The sequence below is a fragment of the Glandiceps talaboti genome, chromosome 6 (genome assembly GCF_964340395.1).
Source record: "Glandiceps talaboti chromosome 6, keGlaTala1.1, whole genome shotgun sequence".
Classification (NCBI taxonomy): domain Eukaryota; kingdom Metazoa; phylum Hemichordata; class Enteropneusta; family Spengelidae; genus Glandiceps; species Glandiceps talaboti.
In genome coordinates this window covers 3,045,883-3,058,081 of record NC_135554.1, presented here as the reverse complement: position 1 = coordinate 3,058,081, position 12,199 = coordinate 3,045,883, and positions in this window count along the sequence as shown.

Sequence of the window (12,199 nt, the reverse complement as noted above, 5' to 3'; positions counted from 1 at the left end):
AGAGAGAGAGAGAGAGAGAGAGAGAGAGAGAGAGAGAGTCATGATTGGTGAATGATTAGAGTGGCCGGCTTGGAATCTGCAGGTTGCAGATCCATCACTGCCGTTTGTTTCTGGCAAGATTTGAACCACCAGTGTGCCTCAGCTGTATAATTGGGGACCTGGTAGGATGTAGGTTGCAATGTGAATGCTTTAATCCTTTGTGCTTGTAAAGGCTGCAATTGATTGTATGCTCCCCAGGGAGTTGAAGATCCGAGTCAGGGGTAATAACTGTAAATCACTTTGAGCACCCAGACTAGTCGACTGGGTGGGAAGCGCTATATAAGAACCAACATACATGCATAATAATAATAATCTATAATAATAATCTTTATTTATACTGGATAGTTCTTTAAGTATATAAACACTAGTCTCACAAGAAGTCCAGTGAGTGTCATCCCTCATGGGTTCAGTGTTAATGCAGGGGGGAACCTGCGGTAGAGTCAAACTGAACGACGCTCTTTTTACTTACAGCATGGTAAATTTAATTGAACCCAGAATGGGGTTCGAACCCCGACCGAAGTGGTAAGAGGCAAGTGGTTTAACCGCTCGGCCACCGACAACCCATGGTAGTGTTTCGGTTTGTTTCAGCATTTGCCAACAGTATAAACTTTGATAAGAAACTTTAAAAGTTTAGGTACTGCCGCGTGGTGCCCAAAACCCATGTTATGTACCTTCGAATTTGACATTTTTAGCTAGTTCCAGCACTTGCAACACAACAACAAAGCTCATCAGGAAACCATTTTTTTTGTCCTGATTTTGGCCAGCAACAATTTTCTTTTTTCGAAAATCCTCTAACCCCCCCCCCACGAAATCAAATGGTTTACCCCTAATATACAGACAGAGTCAAGCCTTACAATTATTCCTAAAGACAGAGGAAATACTTGCATCAATGAGCTTAGTGTTAATCCAATGTCTACCAAAACAAAGCCTTAATCTTTTACAGTCTCCTTTCAAAAAAAAAAAAAAAAACCTTTCATATGCACACCTACTTGTTTGCTTGTTTGCACACTTTCGTCGAAGAACCAAAATGCCATTTGAAATGCTTTCTAAAGTCTAGCCTCGAGCATGCATATTAAGGAACTTGTAATTTTCTTTGTCGGAGGTGGGGTTGGGGAATTAGTCTATTTCTGAAATTCGAAGTGGCAATGGCATTATCGTATCTGAACTGGTTTCTTACCTATGTCCTCCATTATCAGTAATATCAAGACATCTGCCGCATATACATATATCAACTACCATACTACTTAAAACTAAAGTACATTAAACATTTGGGGGAAATTTAGCTGTACAAATTTCACAGTGAATCTGCTATCTAGAGGCTATGGTTAGCCTAAACGTTGTCTTAAAACGGTCATTCTTTGAACAATTGCTGCAATGATTACAACATGTGTGACGCTCCTAATCATGATTTAAACCTCAAACGGCTAGTAAAGCTTACATTGCAATACAGGGTCAGTAGAAATTGTACTTTAGAGCAAGAGTAAACAACTACTATCCTACAACTAGACAATTCTATATTACATGCTGGCAACGGTGGGATTGTTACAACTCGATATTGCATAATGACTGGGTGGGATTGTCACAACTCTATATTGCATGGTGGCAGCAATGGGATTGTTACAACTCCATATTGCATGATGACTGGGTGGGATTGTCACAACTCTATATTGCATGGTGGCAGCAATGGGATTGTTACAACTCCATATTGCATGATGACTGGGTGGGATTGTCACAACTCTATATTGCATGGTGGCAGCAATGGGATTGTTACAACTCCATATTGCATGCTGGCAGTAGCGGGATTGTTACAACTCTATGTTGTATGGTTGCAGCGGCTAGCAATGGGATTGTTACAACTCTATGTTGCATGGTGGCAGCAATGGGATTGTTGCAACTCTTTTATTACATGCTAGCAGTAGCGAGTAGTAATGAGGCTAGGAAGAAATTACTTCACAACATCACCATGGTCATTATTGTAAACTTTGGTACTAAGCTGTAACACCTTATTACCGGCCAATCGTTGGTCAATACTGAAAAAAGGGGCGTATACACTCTTACAGATTTAACTCATGTCAGATATGCTACTGAGAAATAGTGATCAAGACGAAGTGACTGGCGTAATTTTCTTAGACCTGGAAAGCTTTTGATACAGTCGACCATGGTTTGCGTCTCCAAAATTACAACTATATGAAATCCACGATTCTGCCCTGGATTGGTTTCGTACTTATTTATCAGATCTCTCTCAAGTGTGCAATTTAGTTCTACAATTTCAGATACCTTGTACATTTCGTGGGGGGGGGGGGAGAGGGGGGTTCCTCAAGGTTCAATCCATGGTCCTTTATTGTTCACGATTTCCATTAATGGTTTCGTTTCTAGTCTTAAACAAGCTTAAGTCATTGTGTATGACGACGATACAGCGATCTCCTTTGCAGATAAGTCCTTTTTTTCGAATAGTAATATTGAAAAAGTGCTAACAGGTGAAGTGGCTCATGTGAAGACGTGGCTTGATAAAAAAAAAATTTGCTTACCCTGAACACGAAATAGTCAAAATCAATGGTTTTTTTTAGCAACTCTCAAAAGATAAAAGCGTTACCAGTTCTCAGCATTAGAGTGGCTCGGGATCTCATTGAACAGGTTATGGATTTTAAATATCTGGGGATTTGGTTGGACTCAAAATTGAATTTTTCAACGCATATCACAAAAGTTTCAGCAAAAATATCAACTAAACTTGGTCTGCTATCCACAATTCTTCACTTTCTTCCTTTCCAACAAAGGAAATGATGTTTAACACTCCTGGTCTCCCCAACTTTGAAAACGCAGTGAATATCTGGTGTAAAAGAAACCAAAAGTATTTGAATACTGTTGATATTTTACACAAATGAGCCATTCTCGCAAACCAGAGCTGTTATTTATTCCGCCTTACCACGAATAACAAACGGACGGCACGTTTCGAAGGTGCCGTAAAAGAGGCCGTGGTTTGCGACGATGAAATGAGCTGGTTGTTTATTGTTAGGGGTACCACGTGATATGAATACAGAATGGGTATACCATAACTTAGGCTGGAGTACTCTTCAGGCAAGATGGAAACGTCAACGGGCAATTTTAATGTACAAATCTATTATCACATGTAGTGCTCCTTGCTATCTTACCACATTGTTTAAATTATCAAATTCTCTCCACAGTCACAATACTAGGTTTGCCAATAATGATAATATACACATACCTAAGGTTAAGACTGATTATGAATGAATGAATGAATGAATGAATGGATGAATGAATGAATGAATGAATGAATGAATGAACCAACCAACCAACAACGAACAAACGAATAAATGAATGAACGAATGCATACATACATGAATGAATGAATGAATGAATGAATGAAGGAAGGAAGGAAGGAAGGAAGGAAGGAATGCATGAATGAATGAATGTACACATTGCTTTATATAATATATTTTCACGGTGTGCTGACATAGCAAAGTATGAATATCATAGACCATTCAACAATACTGCCTCACGTAAGGGTGTGATAAAAAATACTGGAAAGTCTTTGGCTAAAGTATTTTGGAATGGATGCTCTAGAGGCATGGAGTTCTATGTGATGGAGATAGTTAGTTTGCTCTTTTACTTGTTTTGGTAGATAACTGATCTGTGCTACTAGTAATTGGCAGATCGGTAGATAACTGATCTGATATTAGTAATTGGCAGATTGGTAGATAACTGATCTGGTATTAGTAATTGGCAGATTGGTAGATAACTGATCTGTTATTAGTAATTGGCAGATTGGTAGATAATTGATCTGTGTTATTAGTAATTAGCAGATCGGTAGATAACTGATCTGTGTTATTAGTAATTAGCAGATCGGTAGGTAACTGATCTCTGTTATTAGTAATTGGCAGATTGGTAGATAATTGATCTGTTATTAGTATTTGGCAGATTGGTAGATAACTGATCTGTGTTATTAGTAATTGGCAGATTGGTAGATAACTGATCTGTTATTAGTATTTGGTAGATTGGTAGATAACTGATCTGTGTTATTAGTAATTAGCAGATCGGTAGATATCTGATATGTTATTATTAATTAGCAGATTGGTAGATACTAGTAATTGATCTGTTATTAGTAATTGGCAGATTGGTAGATAACTGATTAGTTATTAGTAATTGGCAGTTTGGTGGATAACTGATCTGTTATTTGTAATTAGCAGATTGGTAGATAATTGATCTGTTATTAGTAATTAGCAGATTGGTAGATAATTGATCTGTTATTAGTAATTGGCAGATTGGTAGATAACTGATCTGTGTTATTAGTAATTGACAGATTGGTAGATAACTGATCTGATATTAGTAATTGGCAGATTGGTAGATAACTGATCTGTTATTAGTAATTAGCAGATTGGTAGATAATTGATCTGTGTTATTAGTAATTAGCAGATCGGTAGATAACTGATCTGTGTTATTAGTAATTGACAGATTGGTAGATAATTGATCTGTGTTATTAGTAATTGGCAGATTGGTAGATAACTGATCTCTGTTATTAGTAATTGGCAGATTGGTAGATAACTGATCTGTGTTATTAGTAATTGGCAGATCGGTAGATAACTGATCTGTGTTATTAGTAATTGGCAGATTGGTAGATAATTGATATGTTATTAGTATTTGGTAGATTGGTAGATAACTGATCTGTGTTATTAGTAATTGGCAGATTGGTAGATAACTGATCTGTTATTAGTAATTGGCAGATTGGTAGATAACTGATCTCTGTTATTAGTAATTGGCAGATTGGTAGATAACTGATCTGTGTTATTAGTAATTGGCAGATCGGTAGATAACTGATCTGTGTTATTAGTATTTGGTAGATTGGTAGATAACTGATCTGTGTTATTAGTAATTAGCAGATCGGTAGATATCTGATATGTTATTATTAATTAGCAGATTGGTAGATACTAGTAATTGATCTGTTATTAGTAATTGGCAGATTGGTAGATAACTGATTAGTTATTAGTAATTGGCAGTTTGGTGGATAACTGATCTGTTATTAGTAATTAGCAGATTGGTAGATAATTGATCTGTTATTAGTAATTAGCAGATTGGTAGATAATTGATCTGTTATTAGTAATTGGCAGATTGGTAGATAACTGATCTGTGTTATTAGTAATTGACAGATTGGTAGATAACTGATCTGATATTAGTAATTGGCAGATTGGTAGATAACTGATCTGTTATTAGTAATTAGCAGATTGGTAGATAACTGATCTGTTATTAGTAATTGGCAGATTCGTAGATAACTGATCTCTGTTACTAGTAATTGGCAGATTGGTAGATAACGTATCTGTTATTAGTAATTGGCAGATTGGTAGATAACTGATCTGTGTTATTAGTAATTGGCAGATTGGTAGATAACTGATCTGTGTTATTAGTAATTGGCAGATTGGTAGATAATTGATCTGTTAATTGGCAGATCGGTAGATAACTGATCTGTGTTATTAGTAATTGGCAGATTGGTACATAACTGGTCTGTTATTAGTAATTGGCAGATTGGTAGATAACTGATCTGTTATTAGTAATTAGCAGATTGGTAGATAATTGATATGTTATTAGTAATTAGCAGATTGGTAGATAACTGATCTCTGTTATTAGTAATTGGCAGATCGGTAGATAACTGATATGTTATTAGTAATTGGCAGATTGGTAGATAACTGATGTGTTATTAGTAATTGGCAGATCGGTAGATAACTGATATGTTATTAGTAATTGGCAGATCGGTAGATAACTGATGTGTTATTAGTAATTGGCAGATCGGTAGATAACTGATGTGTTATTAGTAATTGGCAGATCGGTAGATAACTGATATGTTATTAGTAATTGGCAGATTGGTAGATAACTGATGTGTTATTAGTAATTGGCAGATCGGTAGATAACTGATATGTTATTAGTAATTGGCAGATCGGTAGATAACTGATCTGTGTTATTAGTAATTGGCAGATTGGTAGATAACTGATCTCTGTTATTAGTAATTGGCAGATTGGTAGATAACTTATCTGTTATTAGTAATTGGCAGATTGGTAGATAACTGATCTGTGTTATTAGTAATTGGCAGATTGGTAGATAACTGATCTCTGTTATTAGTAATTGGCAGATTGGTAGATAACTGATCTGTGTTATTAGTAATTGACAGATTGGTAGATAATTGATCTGTTATTAGTAATTGACAGATTGGTAGATAACTGATCTGTGTTATTAGTAATTGGCAGATCGGTAGATAACTGATCTGTGTTATTAGTAATTGGCAGATTGGTAGATAATTGATCTGTTATTAGTAATTAGCAGATCGGTAGATAACTGATCTGTGTTATTAGTAATTGGCAGATTGGTAGATAACTGACCTGTTATTAGTAATTGGTAGATTGGTAGATAATTGATCTGTTATTAGTAATTGGCAGATTGGTAGATAACTGATCTGTGTTATTAGTAATTGGCAGATTGGTAGATAACTGATCTTTGCCACAAGTAATTGGCAGATTGGTAGATAAGTTATTGGTATTGGAGGATTAGTAGGCTACTAGTAATTTGGGATTGGTAGATAATGGCTTTTGCGCATTTGCGCATCATCAAAATGTCTGTCTGTCTGTCTGTCTGTCTGTCTGTCTGTCTGTCTGTCTGTGCCATCATTTTCTTCAAAACTGCTAAAAAAATAAACTGAAATTTTGTACATATAATTAATGATTTTTGGTAATTAGGCTATATGTTAAGACTGCATACTTCAATTTCAATACAATTCAGTACATATGTTAACCATAACGACTCGAATATGTCCTGTAAAGTGTGTTGATGTACCTTACAGTGTTAATGAATAATTTGCATAATTAATGATTTCTTAACACTGTATACTTCAATTTCAATACAATTTAGTACATGTTAAAATGAAAGAATGCATATGTCCTATAAAAAAGGTTGATATATCTTACAGTTACATGTATATTGAAAAAAAAATGCACAATTAATGATTTTAGGTAACTAGGCTATATCTTACAAATACAAGCGTCAAAGTTCACGTAATATGGTACATATATCAACCATAACAATACGCACCTGTGCTAAGACGTTATTGGTACAACTTTTACCTTTAATGAGTAATTTGAATAATCAGTAATTAAGCAGTATCAGGCACTTTTCAAATTCCGTATAATTTGGCATATACATTAACCTAAGAAAGCACACTTCTCCAAAAACAGCCTGTTACCATAGTTTTTAGTTTCAATGAGCAATTTGCATAATAAGTGATTCCCGTAATTTTCCGACATCAACACTTTGGATACATGTACTTTGTAATCATTAATGTGTCTACTAATTATCATTCCAATCTTAAATTTTACAGATACTACCCCATTACTTGACGAAAAAACTAAATAGTTCTAAAAAATGAATCTATGCAAAGCTACACCAATCAATTTATGCCATTGACATGCTTTCTTATCATCAATGTTGGCTGGTTCACACACTGGTGGGGACAACCAGTCTGTAGCTGGTTCACACACTGGTGCGGACACCCAGTCTGTAGCTGGTTCACACACTGGTGCGGACACCCAGTCTGTAGCTGGTTCACACATAGGTGCGGACACCCAGTCTGAGGCTGGTTCACACACTGGTGCGGACACCCAGTCTGAGGCTGGTTCACACACTGGTGCGGACACTAAGTCTGTAGCTGGTTCACACACTGGTGCGGACTACCAGTCTGTAGCTGGTTCACACACTGGTACGGACACCCAGTCTGTAGCTGGTTCACACACTGGTGCAGACTACCAGTCTGTAGCTGGTTCACACACTGGTGCGGACACTGGTACGGACACCCAGTCTGTAGCTGGTTCACACACCGGTGCGGACACCCAGTCTGTAGCTGGTTCACACACTGGTGCGGACACGGACACTCAGTCTGTAGCTGGTTCACACACTGGTACGGACACCGACACCCACGCTGTAGCTGATTCTGACACTGGTACGGACACCCAGTCTGTAGCTGGTTCACACACCGGTGCGGACACCCAGTCTGTAGCTGGTTCACACACTGGTGCGGACACCCAGTCTGTAGTTGGTTCACACACTGGTACGGACACCGACACCCACGCTGTAGCTGGTTCTGACACTGGTACGGACACCCAGTCTGTAGCTGGTTCACACACCGGTGCGGACACCCAGTCTGTAGCTGGTTCACACACTGGTGCGGACACCCAGTCTGTAGCTGGTTCACACACTGGTACGGACACCCAGTCTGTAGCTGGTTCACACACTGGTGCGGACACCCAGTCTGTAGCTGGTTCACACACCGGTGCGGACACCCAGTCTGTAGCTGGTTCACACACTGGTACGGACACCCAGTCTGTAGCTGGTTCACACACTGGTACGGACACCCAGTCTGTAGCTGGTTCACACACTGGTGCGGACACCCAGTCTGTAGCTGGTTCTGACACTGGTACGGACACCCAGTCTGTAGCTGGTTCACACACCGGTGCGGACACCCAGTCTGTAGCTGGTTCACACACTGGTGCGGACACGGACACTCAGTCTGTAGCTGGTTCACACACTGGTGCGGACACGGACACTCAGTCTGTAGCTGGTTCACACACTGGTACGGACACCGACACCCACGCTGTAGCTGATTCTGACACTGGTACGGACACTCAGTCTGTAGCTGGTTCACACACTGGTACGCACACCGACACCCACGCTGTAGCTGATTCTGACACTGGTACGGACACCCAGTCTGTAGCTGGTTCACACACCGGTGCGGACACCCAGTCTGTAGCTGGTTCACACACTGGTGCGGACACCCAGTCTGTAGTTGGTTCACACACTGGTACAGACACCGACACCCACGCTGTAGCTGGTTCTGACACTGGTACGGACACCCAGTCTGTAGCTGGTTCACACACCGGTGCGGACACCCAGTCTGTAGCTGGTTCACACACTGGTGCGGACACCCAGTCTGTAGCTGGTTCACACACTGGTACGGACACCCAGTCTGTAGCTGGTTCACACACTGGTGCGGACACCCAGTCTGTAGCTGGTTCACACACCGGTGCGGACACCCAGTCTGTAGCTGGTTCACACACTGGTACGGACACCCAGTCTGTAGCTGGTTCACACACTGGTACGGACACCCAGTCTGTAGCTGGTTCACACACTGGTGCGGACACCCAGTCTGTAGCTGGTTCTGACACTGGTACGGACACCCAGTCTGTAGCTGGTTCACACACCGGTGCGGACACCCAGTCTGTAGCTGGTTCACACACTGGTACGGACACCCAGTCTGTAGCTGGTTCACACACTGGTACGGACAGCACATCTGTAGCTGGTTTAGGGACCGGTAAGTTTCTCCAGCCTGGGGGCGGTGGATTTTGCCATTGGGCCGACATAAATTAGTCGCTGACCCCCCCCCCCCCGCCCTCCATATGTATAACCAAAAAGCAGGCTGACACCCCCCCATAACTTAATTCTAAGACATGGTGAACCCCCCCCCCCCCTATACATATTCACATAACAGGTATTTTTTGATCGTGACAACACAGGGTAAATGTATTCAAAATGGAGTTTAGTAGCTCCTAGAGCGTGAAAGATAGGGGAAGCTTGAGAAGGGAATATGTACACCTCTCATGCGGTCTCCCCCTAGAAGTAGTTTTTTTACTCTTAATAGGCAATTTTGAGACTATTCAGACACTTTCAGTCAGTAGTTTTCAAGTTTTACAAGACAGCACCAACATGTAAAATGCAACTATACATACAAATGTAGGGTTGACATATTTTTCAAATAAGATTTAATAGCATCTTGACAGTAAGAGATTGGGGAAGAGCTTGAGACTGGGATATGTCTACCTCTCTTGTGTGTGTGGGGGGGGGCGGGGGGGGGCTCCTACGGGTCTCTCCCTAAACGTTCTTTTACCCTTAAAGTCCATTTTTAGACTATTCAGACACTTTCAGGCAATACTTTCCAAGCTTTCCAAGAAAACACCAACATGTAAAAAGCAACTTCATAAATCTTTTAAATAATGTTTAATAGCATCTTGACAGTAAGAGGTAGGGGGAAGAGCCATCAAGTATCAGAAACTATTATCTATAACTTACATACTTACATACTTACATACTTACATACTTACACAGGGTTGAAATATGTTCTTAATCATTATAGTAAAGGTCAGCACATCTAATGGTAGTATAATTGGTAAGGGAGATTTTGAGATTAAGGCAATTTTAGACTATCTTGGCAAACATTTCACATCTTAAAAGACAATATCATCTACAATTAGCATAGGGTGAAAATACCATTATGACATTAACAAGGTTGGTGCATTTGATTGTTGGTTGAATGCATGCATGACCTCTGGGGGTGAGGGAGTCCGAGCTCCCTAGCAGACCCCCCCCCCCCACTTCAGAGGCGTACAGTATGGTACATGATATAAACTGACAGTGGAAATCAACTTCAGCGTACATACATAATTACAATGAAAGATTGATTTACAAATATTTGTGGGCTTTTCGAAAAAGATGTCACATTGGGCTGTACTTGGAGATACTTAGTCAGCAGGATTTAATTTTTCAATCGTGATTCTGGGCAGAAACAACATCCCCTATGATAGCAAGTGGGGAGGGTGTGGGAGGAGGTGTCAACCTCCCAAATAGGAACTTTTTTGAAAATGTGGACATGTAGGAGGCCATTTAATGGCATAAAATTTCAAACCATACACATTATCGAAAGCCATAGAGTACTAAAAAATTGTCTTCAATACCCCAATTGTACTCTCAATACATTATTATACAACTGTATGGATATATTACCTACTTTATACAGATATATTTTGGCAGACACACACATTCGATTGGCCAATTACTGCCTCATAATTAAATGCTAAAGGTAAATGAAGTTAACAACTTTGCTACATTGCTTTAAAAATTATCTTGCAAACCGACAGCAATACGTTGCCATTGACAATATATCATCCCCTATAAACACCTTCAGTGTGGCGTCCCACAAGGATAGAATCTTGGCCCCATTCTATGCTTAATATATACCAACGACATAGCAAATTCTACCAACTCCTTCCAGTTTCGACTTTTCGTAGATGACACCAACTTATTCAAATCTATCGAAGGAAAGGATATTAATCTTACCCACATAAATGTAGATTTTCAGAAGGTTTGTGACTGGTGTACATGTTTAGCAAACAAACTAACAGTCAATGTTGAAAAAAACTAATTACATGGTCATTAAAACACCCAGTAAACCTGTGAACGTAGAGGGTAGTTTGGGAATCGATGGAAGTGAATTGAACAGGTCTCCTCGACAACGTATCTTGGAGTTTCTCTTGACATCAATTTTAACTCGAATTCCCACATCCAAAAAGTTGTCAAATCTATTGCCCCAAAGGTCGGACTTATTTCACTACTCCGACACTTTATTCCGAAATCTATTCTTCTGTTATTGTACAACTCGCTAATTCTTCCACACATAAGCTACTGTGTCGAAATCTGGGGCAATACTTACACTTCTTTCTTGGAACCAATATATTTACTACAAAAGAAATTTACACGTCTTATCACTTTCTCTGACTTTCGTGCCCATACTGACCCTCTATTCAAACAGCTACATATTTTACCAATTCATAAACTTTGTGTATTTCACACCTGCCTCTTTACTTTTGATTTGTTACACAATCACTTTGCCCATGATGTAAACCGCTATTTGGATACAATTTCACATTCCTATTCTACTCGTTCCGCTACACATCACAATTTCTACGTACCCAAAGTTAACCTAACACAAAGTAAACACAGTATAAGATATGCAGCCACTCATCACTGGAATTTATTACCAAGTCACATTAAAGATATCACTGATACGAACAGATTCAAATCAACTTTAAAGGCTCACCTGAGTAATTCATAGAAAACACATGACATGTACTTATTTTTTTCTCTTATTAGTATACATTTTATTTAAATTATTATGAGACATGTAAATATTTTGTACAATTATTGTATCGTATTTGTAGATATCCCTTTTCTTTATTTTCTTTCTTTTTTGTTGCACAGTTACAGACTTGCATTTTCCCCCTGTATATATATTTTATCAGGGTCACAGACTAGACTAGTTCAGATCGAACTATTTCTG